The following is a 14,948-nucleotide window of genomic DNA, read 5'->3' on the forward strand; positions in this document are numbered from 1 at the left end:
TTTTTCCCCCTTATTTTAACTTCCCCATATGAGAGAAAACATTCAATCCTTGACTTTTTGAGTCTGGCTTATTTCACTTAGTGTGTTGTTCTCCAGTTTTATCTATTAACCAGAGAGTGCTATAATTTCATTCTTTTTATGGCTAAATAAGACTTCATTGTGTATATAAATATCGTGTATATTTCTTTATCCATTCATCTGCTGACAGACATCTGGGCTGGTTTCATAACTTGATTATTGTGAACTGCACTGTTACAAACATTGATGTTTGGCTTGAAACACTAGAGTATACTGATTGTAGTTCTTTAGAAATATTAAGGAGTAAGATAGCTGGGTCTTGTGGTGGTTCCATTGCTAGTTCTTCGAGAATCTCCATACTGCTTTCCCGAGTGGTTGTAGTTATTTGAAGTCCTACCAACAATGTATAAGTGTACCTTTTCCCCACCTTTTTACCAGCATTTATTATTATTTGTATTTATGATGAAATTCTGACTGGAGTGAGATGAAATCTCAATGAAGTTTTGATTTGTATTTTTCTGATTCCTAGAGATGTTGAACATCTTTTTCATATATTCATTAGCCATTTGTATTTCTTATTTTGAAAAGTACCTGTTTAGTTCTTTTGCCCATTTGTTAATTGATTGTTTTTTGGTGTTAACTTTTTTGAGTTCTTCGTATATTCAGATTATTAATCCCCTGTTAGAGGAGCAGCTGGCAGAGATTTCCCATTCAGCAGGCTCTCTCTTCATGCTCTTAATTATTTCCTTTGATGTGCAGAAGCTTAAGTTTATATCTATTTGATTAATAGTTAAGTTGAAGGAGCTATAAAGAATTAATTTAGGAACAGTAAGGGGAAGGGGGGATGGGGCAACAGCAACATTCAGTTTTCAAAGTATAGTAGTTAAGGTAATGTTTAGTTGGAAAAGGCGACTCCCAAATACAAAAGCTTAAATAGTTTGTAAGTTCTCTCTCTCAGCCCCTCCCCCCTCCCTCCTTTAGCCCCTCTCCCTCCCCCTCCCTTCTTCAGCCCCTCTCCTTCTTTTTTCCTCTCCTTCCCTCTGTCCCCCCTCCCCTCCTCCTGCCCCCCCCCCCCCACATCTCTATCTCTATTTCTATCTCTTTTTCATGAAACCTTGACCAGTCTGGACTGGTGGGCCAGCTGTATTCCAGTGGCTATGTAGGGCCTCACATAGCATTTGCAACCCCTTGTGTATTATCCTTATCTGCAGGGTGGAAGATGGGTTTCTGCATAACTATACAAGTTTGTCTGTAGGATACACCTACCTAAAAGGGAGAATGATAAGCATGATTTCCAGCTAGATGTCTATAAATAGATTTTAGTGATGGAGTTTAGGACACACTACCCCAAAATACAGCTTTTGGCATTTGAGAAAACAGCAGAACCAGGCAAGCCAGTCTGGCTTTCTTCCACCTTTCCTTCTGAAGCAGTTTATAAAAGAATCCTCTGCTCTTCCTTTAAAATAGATCATAAGAACCTCAATCTAGAGTGGTCTTTCCTATGCCTAAAAGAGAGGAAGTTCATAGAAAAAAATCTCAACAAAAGTGCAGGCCTTCCTAAGGTCTCCCCCAAGTTGTCTTACCATTAGATCATACCATTTTTGCTTTCAATCATATTTCTGTACAATTGTCCATAAAAATCACTTTTATTTATTTCTTTGGGTCTTAATTTCTGAAGGGGCTCATGAAAAATAAAACTATATTAAATAAATATTTAAGTTTTTCTCTTGTTAATCTGTCTTTTTTTCAGGGGTCTCGGCCATAAATTCTGCAATGAAAAAGGAAAGAAATCTTTTCTCGCTGCATTAGCAACTTTCCATAGTGAAAACATGCTCCAGAAATCTGCTTCTCAAATGGAGATGGTTTCATTGTCCCCAAATTCAATGGCTTCATACAGGACCTTCAGAGACTGAGAAAAAAACATTTTGCCGTGTTAATAATTGCTATGCTAGGAAACTGGGGCTATGATAATTTTCACCAACATATTCCAATAATTTTCATCAACATATTCCAATATATTTGGAATAGTTGCTACAATTATTGAAAGTTTTGGGTAATTCATAATAATTCTGTAAGATCCATATAAACTTATTCCTAGGGGCTGACTTGCATAGTCCTTCTTCAGGAAATTCCTAGGTCTGCAAACTTGAGTGGGAGGCTACAAATTGTGAACTCTCCCTTTGGTGATTCCAGTCATTTTTCTGTTTACCTGACATATACTTTTTCCAATTACACAGATCAAGTAATAGTTGTCAGCTGCCCATCTACTCTCTATTCTGTAGAATTGTCATTAAACAACCAGATTTCTGCACGTCAAAACACTGACTGCCACTCCATTTCAATGGCTAATTATGGTAATTGCAACCACCTTTGCTTTGAAGGGTAAGCATTACCACATGGCCTTTCCCACTCCAAAATTATTCCCATTAAAATGAGAGGTCCTAATAAAAAGTTAGCATCCCACTTTTATTTTCAATTCACTAAAGAAAGCTACCATAGATAGAGCTTTTCTAGGATACTATTTCCTATATTACCCTGATGGAGATTGTCTGTTTTCTGGCAATTCCTGATGGACATGTTGTCTATAATAAATCTACCTGGAGGTTCTCAATTCTTTAAGCTATTGGATACCTTGTTTCACATAAGAATAAAGAAGTTTTGGCATCTTCACATCATGAAATATTGGTTTTCTTTGAATCCAGGATTGAGTAACCAACAAAGGAAAGCACTAGAGATGCTTAAAACTGTTTTGGATGGTACACTAAATTCAGAATACTGGGTAAGTATATCTCCGTGGAAAATTTGGCTCAGTTCTCCAATATGTTTTATCTACTTCAGTATAACTCTTTTAGAAAACATTCCTACACAATTCATCAGGTTCCTGATGATGTAATTTTGAAAGATTTTTTCAATCCTAAGAGGCATACTTTGTTTTCTCTGGAAATAGGCTTAGTAATTTTCCACCTGAAGGATACTGGGATCTAGTTCTCTTGAGAGCTGATGGAGATGGGTCTTGAGAGGATGTGGTATTTCTTTGTGAGTCAGAATATCAAATGAGGTCACTGAAGCATCTTTATGAATATAAAGATTATTTTTTCTTTAAAAAATATTTTTTTTAGTTGTAAATGGATCTTTTATTTTATTTATGTATTTATAATGCGGTGCTGATGGTGGAAATCAGGGCCTCACACCAGGCAAGTGCTCTACCACTGAGCCACAACTCCAGCCTCTAAGATTATTTTCTTATACAGGGAAGAGAGGCTACTTCTTCATGCAAAATGATCTTGGGTTGATTTGGGAAATCAAAGTTCACACTTTCAAATCAACCGAGATATCTTCATTACAAGTCTCACATTGCAACCTCTCAACAAATGCCCTGACTTTATTATAAGGGCCTTGTTAGTGTTGTGTGTTTACCAAATGTAGCAATTCTACCACTGGCACAATTATATTTTTGGCCAATTCTCAGTCATGTCTGTCCTGTAGTTATTAGTATAAATAGATTCTTTTAAGGTCATTATAGGAGGTTTATAGTTTTCTACTAAAACTTTGGTTTTTAAAGTAAGTTCTTCCACTTATCCTTTTTATTTTTTACATCCTCTTTTTTAGGTTAAGTTCTCCAGAATAGTCATAAACAGTGACGCCTACAGTCTTTTTTTTTAAAGTTAAATTTTTTTATATTACTTAAAAGTCAATGAATATTTATTTTATTTATTTATATGTGGTGCTGAGAATTAAAACCAGTACCTCACACATGCTAGGCAAGCATTCTACCACTGAGCCACAATCCTAACCCCACTTCTACAGTCTTTTAAATTCCTATATTTCCATAGAAACCAAATCCAAAATGTATGATATCTGGCCTTCTGTGCCATGTGGACACTGATAATATCTGAGTAATTATGTCATCATGGCACACCATTTTCTTTGAAGAAGAGCAAGTATTTATCAAATAATTTAACAAACACAGTCTCAGAATATCAAATTGAGGATCTACTTTGTGTGATTCCTGGTATTAAGTACTTTATCAGTCAGAATCCCTATGGGAAATAGAATTTTCCTCAGATTGTTTAAATGAAGAAGCTTTAATAATGGATTACTTATGAATATGTGTATAGGGTGTCAGGGTAGTAAGTCATTCATAGACAAAGGTCAGTAGGAATGCGTACCTCTTCCAAAAGAGTGACCTTTTGATCCAAAAGAGCCCAGAGAGAACTATAATTATAAAGAGGAGGCTGCCTGTGGAAGGCTTGGTTTTGAAAGGTTGGAGCTATTACTAACACACCTGCCACAGCATGTACTCATCAGGGAACAAATACTCTGACCTCTCTCCTCACATATCCCAATTTTTTGTGAGTGATTCCTTAACTAAGCTAAAGTGAATGTTAACCAATAAGGGAAAACAGGAGACGTGCTCCCTGAGGGTCAGCCTTCTGTTGATGGAAAGAGGCAGGAAAAGGGAAAGATGGAGGGACATGGGGTTGGGGAGAACTACAGTAAAATAGCTATCAACAAAGGTAGCTATCTAACATGTCATCTCATTTTATCCTTGTCTGACTGGTATCAGTTTTCCCACATTGTATACAGAAAATTCATTAGTCAACTTCTTGTTACTATAACAAAATACCTCAAAAAGCATACTTAAGAAGAAAGGATTTATTTTGGCTCATGGTTCTGGAGGTTCATGTCCAAAATTGATCAGTTCCTAATGTGAACATTTTTAATTTCTGGAGAAAATGGTACATAATGATGTAAGCATATGCTGAAGTAAGTGTTAATATCTCAAGGTGAGAAGCAGAAGGAAAGATGACAGGTTGAGGTCAGAACAGTGACCCAAATAGCTCCCATGAAGCCCTACTTCTTGAAGATCCATATCCCCTCACAACACTACCACTCTGGAAACCCAACTTTGACCCTTGGGGGACCTTCATCATCCAAACTATAGCAAAAAGTGAGGTTAAACTGGCTAAGTTATTTAAGATCACATACCTAGTAAATGGCCAAGTCAAGAAGGAAACCAGATTTGTCTAGTACATATTTATATATCTTTCTCTGCTTTACCATATCATGACTTCAATATTTGGTTTTGACCATGGAAATTAAGGATAATGGAAATTGATGAAGTTGGAGATAGAAAGGCAAAACCAAAACTTATACTTTTAACATTCTTGAAACAAATAATTTTAAATTTTTCTGTGTGTGTGGTGGTGCTGGGGATTGAACCCAGTACCTCAAGCATACTAAGTTAGCACCCTACTGCTGAGCTGTATTCCCAGCCTAACACTTATTTTCTTAATAGAACTTATCACAACCTGAAATTGTTGACAAATTTATCATCATTTTTCTTCACTAGAATGTAAGGTTCATGAAGGTTTTGTTTTTCTCCATTTTTGCTATAATAAAAAAATGCTTGCTGAACTAAAAAGAAAATGAATAAGTAAACGAAAGGGTAAAAACATATGCATATTTCTTTAGAAATGTTAGAGCATAGAATTATATCCTAACATTTTAATTTGCAAATAAGCTTGAATACCATCCAACTTTTCCTGAGTATTTCCTGGAAAAGAGATATCAAGTATATAAGTATCTATTCCCTTGTTAAACCATCAGTAATAATAGTTATACCTATACAAAAGACAATTGATTCTGGTTTTGTTCCAACTTTTGGCCTCAATAGTAGCAAAGATAATAACTGGACTGCAGTAATCTTTTAAAAACTTATTAAGAAACATTAAATAATCATTATCTCTATTATTTAAGATAAAAACCTTTTATTTTTTTCAATTTTTCTTCATATAAACTGGTTTCCAATTAAGTCATCCTTTTGAATGTATTTTTTCTGTATATAGTTCAAATTTTTAATAGTTTTCTTAAATTGTTAAAAGTTGATGACATAAACTTAATGTAGTACTTCATACTGACTTGTCAAGAACAAATTAGAATAACTGCCTCCTTTATTTGAGGAACAACTTTCTATTAATAAATGTATTAATGAAAATAATTATCTATTCGTAGTCATATTCTGTTGTTGATTCAAATTGAAAAGAGAACTGTTTAACAGCCTCAAAGTCTTAAAAGGCATCATAGATTTGTGCTTGCTTTCATGAATTCCTGTAAGCCACCTTGAGAATGTGCTTTGTGTAGCTCCTGGATCTAGGAGTATGTGTAGACATACAGAGTCCACTTGAAACAACATAAGCCTGGGATCAAGCACATCCCACCTTCAGCTTGCAGCAGAGTCACCCCAGACAAACTACAGACATATGAAAGGAAAAACAAATACAATACATTATATACAAAAACAAATACAATACATTAAACTTATGAATAGTTTTTTTCTAGTCACTATAGCTGATTATAGAGTTAGCTTGGATTTGGGGAACAGAATACATGCCAAAAGAAGAGATAAGACAAAACAAAGAGTGATGTCAGGATAGGTACACAGGAAAAAAACCTCTCTTTTTAAAAGTTGAGAGAGGATGAAAGTCATTAATAATTAGTAATCAATGTCCCCTTGGCCTTCAGTATCTGGAAATCTCTCAAACACTGGATTAAATTCATGGTTATCTACCTATACTAAAATTTTAGTATTTAGGGTGTCCATTAATGTAACTAGGAAATAAAAGCTATCTAGAGCAGAGGAATAGTCTATTTTTCCTAAAGAACATTTGAGAGATGAAGGTTGGATATGCATGGGCCGTGATTCAGTCCGCATGAATCACTCCTTCTGGTGAAAGTCTGTGTGCCCCTCAATCAGGTTTCCATGTTAGAGATCCATTTACAGAGTACAGTGTATCTGGTTTTTATATTCCAATCACGTGCCATGGAAAAATAATATAAACTTGGAAAAGAAATAAAAGGAAAAGATCTTCTCTTGGGAAAAAAAAAAGTTTTCTGAACTGTACTGTGAGAAACCTTCACTGTGAGTTATCTATTTGTTCCCATCCTGCCAGGAGAAGCTGAATGGAAGATCTAATCCACTATTTTTAAAACTGGGAAATTAGAAAGTTACTGGTCAATGCTTTCATGGATGTATAGCTAATGAAAAATAAATCCAGTTATATTCTTTAACTCCTGCCTCCCCCCAAGAGTGATGGCTCTAATTTAGTGTGACCTGCTGTCAGCTCAGGAAATTTCCACCCTGAGATTTTCCTAGCAGAGTCAAAATCAGTCACAGTCAGAAAAAGATAAAGATTGTTTTTATGAGAGTGCCTGAAACTGCATTTAAATTCTGTCTTAAAACGTTGCAAAGTGCTTGGCTAATGATTTTCCATAGTGTCATTTTTAAACTATTTTGGCATGCTCTATGAATAGTACATACATTTACTGTTCAAAAACTAATAAAAAGCATTATAATTCTTGGAATAGAATATCTTTGAGAAAGCAAAAATCTATCTCAGGACGCAGACATTATCCAGCTTATTAGGGTGACAGGCCTGTATAGACCCTGGCAGAGCAATAGATTAGGAATAAAAGAGGAAACAGGCTGGTCTCTCAGGCAAAATAATGATATAGGTTCCAGGTGGAAAGAACACTGGGTGGGTTTTAGAAATGTCTCCACACCTTTTCCCCAGCTGAGTTAATAATACATTCTCCAAAGATGTTCTTTCTATACAATTCTGGGTCTAATATAAGAGTCGTCTCTGGATCCATCTATTCTCTTTTTATTTATTCTCCCTGGTTCTGGAAGACTGTCCAAGGAAGCCCTGTGAAGTAGCAAAGATAACCATTTTGGTGAAGGAGTTGTAAAGGAGGTATGAATTCATTATTAATTACATGGTGGTATGATTTGGATCTGGCATGTCCCCCAAGGCTCACGTGTTAAGGGCTTATTACCCACTGCAGCAATATTCAGGGTGGAGATTTGGGAAAGTGACTGGATCATAATGGTTTTGACCTCATCAGTGAATTAATCTATCACAGGATTCACATTTTTTTTTTTAGAGAGAGAGAGAGAGAGAGAGAGAGAGAGAGAGAGAGAGAGAGAATTTATTTATTTATTTTTTTAGTTTTCGGCGGATACAACATCTTTGTTGGTATGTGGTGCTGAGGATTGAACCCTGGCCGCTCGCATGCCAGGCGAGTGCGCTACCACTTGAGCCACATCCCCAGCCCCAAAGGATTCACATTTGATGGCATTATTGGGAGGTGGTAGAAACTGTAGGAGGTAGGGCCTAGTTGGAGGATGTAGGTCACTGAGGATATACCCTGGAATGGTATATCTTGTTTCTGGCGCTTGTGCGCGCGCGCGCGCGCGCGCTCTCTCTGTCTCTCTCTCTCTCTCTCTCTCTCTCTCTCTCTGTTGCTATGAGATGAGCAATATTCCTCTTCCATGTCCTCCCCCCATGATTTTTTGCCTTGCCTAAGTCTCAAAGTAATGGAGCAGGCCTACCATGGACTGAAACCATGACCCAGATAAATTTTTACTTCTTTTTTTTTGTCATAGAAGTATTATTTATTATAAACAAAAGGTAAAGCATCCCAACTGTACATTGATGGGTGAGTGGATAAATCAAATGTAATACATACATAAAATAGAATATTATTCAGCCTTGAGAAGAAAGGAATTTCTGGGCTGGGGATATAGCTTAGTCAGTAGAGTGCTTGCCTGGTATGCACAAGGCCCTGGGTTCAACCCCAGCTCCAAAAAAAAAAAAAAAAAAAAAAAAAAAAAAGAGAGAGAGAGAGAGAGAAGGAAAGAATTTCTTTTTTCTTGGAGGGTGGTATTTATTATATTTATATGTGCACACAATGAAACAGTGTAATTTGATCAATTTCATTCCCCAGTACCTCCCCTTTCCTTCTTCTCCCCCTAGATCCCCTTCCTTTATTCTACTGGCCTCCCTTCTACTTTTTTTTTTTTGTTGTTGTTGTTCTAATTAGTTATACATCACAGTAGAATGCATTTGGACCCATTATGCACAAATGGAGCACAGCTTCTAATTCCTCTGGCTAAACATGGTGCAGAGTCACACCAGTAGTGTAATCATACATGTATATAGGGTAATAATGTCTGTTTCATGCTACTGTCTTTCCCATCCCCACAGCCCCACCCCTCCCCTCTCTTGACTCTGTACAATCAAAAGTTCCTTCATTTTTTTCAACTCCCCCACCCCCATTATGGATCAGCCTCCACTTATCAAAGAAAATATTTGGCCTTGTTTTTTTTGTAATTGGCTTATTTCACTTAGCATGATGTTCTCTAGTTCCATCCATTTACCTGCAAATGCCATAATTTCATTCTTCTTTACAGCTGAGTAATATTTCATTGTGTATATGTACCACATTATATTTATTCATTTATCTGTTGAAAGGCATCTAGTTTGGTTGCATAGTTTAGCTATTGTGAATTGAGTTGCTATAAACATTGATGTTGCTGTGTCACTGAAGTATACTGATTTTAAGTCCTTTGGTATAAACTGAGGAGTGGGATAGCTGGGTCAAATGGTGGTTTTATTCCAAGTTTTCTGAGGAATTTCCACACTGTTTTCTAAAGTGGTTGCACCAATTTGCAGTCCCACCAGCAATGCACGAGTGTACCTTTTTTCTCCACATCCTTGACAATACTTATTATTGCTTGTACTCTTGATAATTGCCATTCTGAATGGAGTGAGATAAAATTAAGATATTGAGAATCAGAGTTCTGACTTCCTTCTATTTATCAACTAATTCCTCCAGCTTCACAAAAAATATGGTGGCTTTGCCTGGGTTGAGTGCTGACCCACTCAACTGGTTAGACATAAAACAGAACTAAATTAGAGCTGGAACTGAGCCCACACTTTTACCCCAACCAAGCCCTCAAATAGTACTCTACATGTTGCAGAAGCCTCACAAAGATTTGTTGTATGAAAACCATAAATAAAAGGCTAGTTGTCAGAAAGTAAGGGGCAGAGTTGAAGGGACTCATAAAGAATCTCTCTCTACTCTGCTTGATGACTACACTAAATAGGATTCAAGAGTGTAACAGATGGAAAAGAAAATAATTCATAATAAAGCTTATGTGGCTTAAATATGTGGACAAATTGAACCTCCTAAAATCAATTCTCAGAATCAGACAAACTTATCTATCTAGGCACAAAGCAGTGATAGGCCATTGGATATTTTCTTACAAAAAGAGAATGGCCAAAGAAAGAAAATTACTTTGTTTCTTCCAGATTTACTCATCACATTGAATCTTTTGTCTTTTTGAAGAGAAATAAATGAAGGCATGGAGGGGGCTGAGATTATCAGTATTGGGATTCCTCCACAAAATTAATAAAGCAGAAGAGCTGTCCTTCACCTCCAACAGGGACAGCAGTTACAGAGTTGAGGGTGAGAGGCACTTTTGTGACTTAAAAGTGTCCACTGTTTACTTTTAATTTCAGACAGTAAATGTCTTACAAAAGATGGACTTTTTGATCATGTGTAGAAAATTTTAAAGTTCACAAATATATTGTCTCACTGTCTGCCTTCACAAATTAGTATTAACCAATTTCCAGAAAATAAACAGGTGACTCTAATTTCCCAATCTGTACTTCCAGCTCTGAGACAGATCTTGAGTATATCATTGTCCCTTGATGGAGGCATCAATGATGAGGCCACTGATGGAATTGCACATGAAACATGGGGAAAATTCAAATGCCAACTTAAATTAGCTTAAAGCTCTCTCTACTTGTGAAATACAGTAGGTTAATTATGTATATGAATATATTAATACCATGAAACACACCCAGACAAATCTTCAAAACTTGTAAATATGGATTTGTATTTCAGATCTAAGAAAACAGAACCTTAAAAAATCCAACTTTACTGATTTTAGGGTCAAAAGTCTTAGAAACCAAGCAGCACATGATTCCCATCAGAATGTACCAGTCTGATCAGCCAAAAATTCACCTCTGGATTGTCAAATGGCATAAAAGCTACTGAGAACATGTCAAAAATTTAATATCGTACTCAAGGAAAACTTCACACTGTTTCACATTTTATAATGAATATTTTTGTGCTATTTATTTAAAAACAGCTAAAAGAGTGACAAGTGATTGAAAGATGTCAAATGAAATTATCCAAACAAAATGAAAAGTATAAGTTAAACCTACCTGGGAAACTTAGAAACTAAATAGGAATCGTTTAAAAGAGGATGAGAAGAAGTTAAATAGTCAGGTCTACATATTGTATTTATGGATTAAGCTGCCCATGGAATTGTTTTCTTCTTGAATTAAACCTAAGTCAGTGGAAACTTCTGATAAAAATCACATTTGATAAAATTTCGTGCGAAACTCTGTTTCTATTTTTAGCTCTAGTTCTTAGGAAATAAAATTTAAAAATCATTGAGGAACTTTCCAAGTCCAATCACCATAAATTAGTCCTGCTTTCATACGGGTTAATCACAAATGTATATTTCTGCATAGTTTAGAACATCTCTTCCTGGCATTTTTGCTATGCTCTTTTCAGAGGGGACATAATAACATCTTAAAATTTTTGTATTTTTATTAGTTTGTACCATTATGTTTTCAGATAGAATATAATTGCATCCATCCTTTTTTATAAGATAATTTTAGGTAAATTTTATGTGGAGAGTCATGCAAATTCAAAAATACAGCAAAATTCCAGAAATAAAGCTTCTCTATTACTGTATTTCCTTATCCTTTCCATTTTTCTTATCTCTGCCTCTTATTTTTTTCAAAAATATGCTTATGACTACTTGTCCAGTATCCCAATGTTAGAAACAGAACATCCTGGTTAGATGTAGCCCATGAAAGCTTCCACTCCAATCTCGTGCTGATATTTCTGACCTAAATGTTCTCCTCTCACCTGTGGTTAAATCCTGACTTTGTACTAATTTACTTCCTTAGAGAACATTATTTTGAGGGGGAGAAGCCATGTTATCATCTAAAATACTAGAGTTATAAACAAAACTCATTGCTTCTTCCTCACACTGATTTTCCACTCCAATTTTGGACAACAGTCAGAGACAATGTATCGCAGCTGGTTTCTCAAGCCAAGAACTTTGGAGTCATCTTCTTTTCTCCATCTTTCCTTCCATCCATCCATCCTTCTCACTGCATTTATCATCAGTCAACTTTTTTTCCAAGATTTTTCCCCTCCAACATAGTTATTTGGTACACTGTACCTACTACAGGATGCACAAAAAGACAGTTTTTTAAGAGTAAAAATATTAATTACACTAATACAGAGCTCATTCTGAACAGAAACTGGGTTTCTGCAAGTTTGATCTCATTACAATTTTGCCTGACAAAACTTGAAGGTAGATATATGTACTTGGTGCCAAAATAACCATAACCATCCTTACCTTGGATTGTCATTAGCCTGATAAAAAATACTATATATATATATATATATACATACATATACATACACATATATACACACATATATATATATATATACATGTGTGTGTAAAACATATATATATGATATATATATGTATATATATACACATATACATGAAATTACTAATTCATACACCCAAGTATTTGAACCCATTCTGCAGCAAACACTGTGATATCTTTTTAAAAGGGCTCTCAATGCTAATTCTTGTGGCTTTGGGGACTGCTTATGTATTTTGGAGGCAGCATAGTTTATGATACTCTGAGTAGCAAGTTATTAGTATCCATGATTCTTTAACCCTAGTGATCCTGTGACACAAATATAGTCATCTCTAGTTGTTCACGTGCCTTCCTCTGACCACACCTTCTCATTCCTCTTTCTGCCTGTTAAGAGCCAGGCATCTTATAAGACAGCTTTAAATTCACTGTCCTCTAGAAGTTCAGGGATTACTAGAAGTAGCAGGATGGATAAAACAGATTTTAAGATCCTTCCATTTCAAGAAACTTTGCTGATTTATGTATGTATTTTTAAAACATTGGTAAATGAAATGATTCTGTGTTGGTCTCACCATATTAAAGATGAGCACCAGGAAAAATATCATTCCATTAAGAAAGTTTAGCCATGACATGAAGAAGATAGTTACATAAAATTTACATGTCTCAGTTTAGTTTCAACATTTGTAGATTTTTAAATTTTACTTTCAATAATATTTCTTTGCCAAATAACATTCAAATTATTAAGATTATATGAGCTTATTGACATAACTATAATTTAATTAAAAGATGCACAGATGAGTTTAATTGATCAAAATACATGGCCATCATAGTAACTGAACTCATTAATCAGCGAACAGTAGAATAAACCAGTAGTAATTAGCCATCAGCCTTTTTTTCATGGTCACTATACTAGTTAAAATGTTAGCTTTGATTTGAAGCATAGAAAATATAAATTGAAAACTATTTATTATAACTATAGACTACAATAAATTCCAAATGATCAAGTAATCTATTACTGGTTGGTTTGTTGAAATTTTTGTGAGAGAACATTTCAAGGTCTCTTGGGTATTTCCATCTTAAAGGTGAACTGATATTTTGTAAGACTTGCAGGTAAAATTAACTTTAGAACATATAGAAAAGTGAAAAATACATTTAGATCTTGCTCTTAAAACATTTAAGAAAAATAAAGGAAAAATTTTAATTTAAAACATAAACGAGGGCTGGGGATGTGGCTCAAGTGGTAACGCACTCACCTGGCATGAGTGGGGCGCAGGGTTCCATCCTCAGCACCACATAAAAAAATAAAGATGTTGTGTCCACCGAAAACTGAAAAATAAATATTAAAAAATTCTCTCTGTCTCTCTCATTCTCTCTCTCAAAAAAATAAAAAAATAAAACATTAATGACTCTATAGGCTGTCATTAAATATCTTAAGAGTGTCAAAAGAGAATTTCAATCCATCTCAAAGGAGTAAGTTACAAACATAATTTATCTTAGTGATAAGTTTTTCAGTCTCTAACACAAAAAAAGAAAAAAGCCATGAGTGAAAGGGTGGAAAGGAAGGATTGTCATCCTTGGTATCACTGTAATTGACATGGTTATAAACATGTGCAAGAAACTGGAATAGAAGAACAGAAGAAAAAAAATGTAAAAAATTAAAATTTTTACCCTTCATTTAGGTCCATATAACTATGGGCTCTGAGATTACTATAGATGGGGCTTTCAAGGGGCTTTTCTCCTTATTTACCCAAAAGGCTCTGTTGTGACACAGAAAATACTCAGAAAGGAAGCCCTCAGACATTGTTCCTTGAACCCTTTATACTTTCCGCAAAGGTATACACAAATGCCCATATAAGACAAAGGTCTCATTTTTATGGAGAATTCCACAACCTCCATGAGCACCCCATTTCAGTGTTTAACAACAGTCATGAAGTTCTGCCTTATTCTATAAAGTCATTCTTTCTTTCTACTCTGTACTCAGATGAGATTGAGAACATCTGGTCCTCATTCCTAATATAATGACATTTCCTGCTCCAGAGTTCCTTTATAAATCACCCTCAACCTTTTCTTCTTTAGGCAGAATTCCAGATCTGCTCACTCTTCTCCAGTCTCATGTGCCACTCTTTTAAGGATCCTTGTCCCATACTGGGTCGGTGAAGAGCCAGTCTCCTCTAACTTAGACTCAGTACCTTGGCTGGGAAGAGCAGAGGTTCCCATTTCAGCCCTGCTGAGCACTCACAGGCTTGCCACCTCCACCTCTCTGCAGACCCCTGTGCTTTGGTCCCAGTCCTCAAACATGCTCACGCAAAAAGAATGATTGTATTTCAGGGAGAGACATTTCTTTCCTTCAACTTGCTTCCCCTCTCTGTCCCCAGGGAAAACTGCAGAGCAGACTGAGCTTTGGGAGTCAAGTGGCAGACAGCTGTGGCTTCAGCTTCCAGTGGTCACACAACTCCAGAGGGACTGGAAGGTCAAGGGAAGCATGTAGAACCGCAGGCTGTTCACGTGGCTCGGAGGAGGAGATGACCAACCCCTAATAAAACACCGTCTGCCGGACATGCCATTGGGACTGGCATGCTAATTGAAAACAGCAGGCGTGGGTCTGCC

The 14,948-nt window shown here is 35.9% G+C and overlaps 1 long non-coding RNA gene across 2 annotated transcripts in view; it reads right to left on the minus strand.

Moving 5' to 3' along the window:
• LOC308650009 overlaps nt 1–14,720 on the minus strand; it is a 50,837-nt gene extending 36,117 nt beyond the window's left edge. For both annotated transcript variants that reach the window (XR_014022216.1, XR_014022217.1), the window contains exons 1-2: nt 14,531–14,720; nt 13,595–13,667 (exon numbers count right to left, since the gene is read on the minus strand). This is a non-coding gene — a long non-coding RNA (uncharacterized lncRNA). The remainder of the gene's footprint in view (nt 1–13,594; nt 13,668–14,530) is intronic.
• Nucleotides 14,721–14,948: the final 228 nt, after the last annotated feature.

This window comes from Spermophilus citellus, assembly GCF_964194105.1.
Source record: "Spermophilus citellus genome assembly, chromosome: 5".
In the NCBI taxonomy this organism is placed as follows: Eukaryota; Metazoa; Chordata; class Mammalia; order Rodentia; family Sciuridae; genus Spermophilus; species Spermophilus citellus.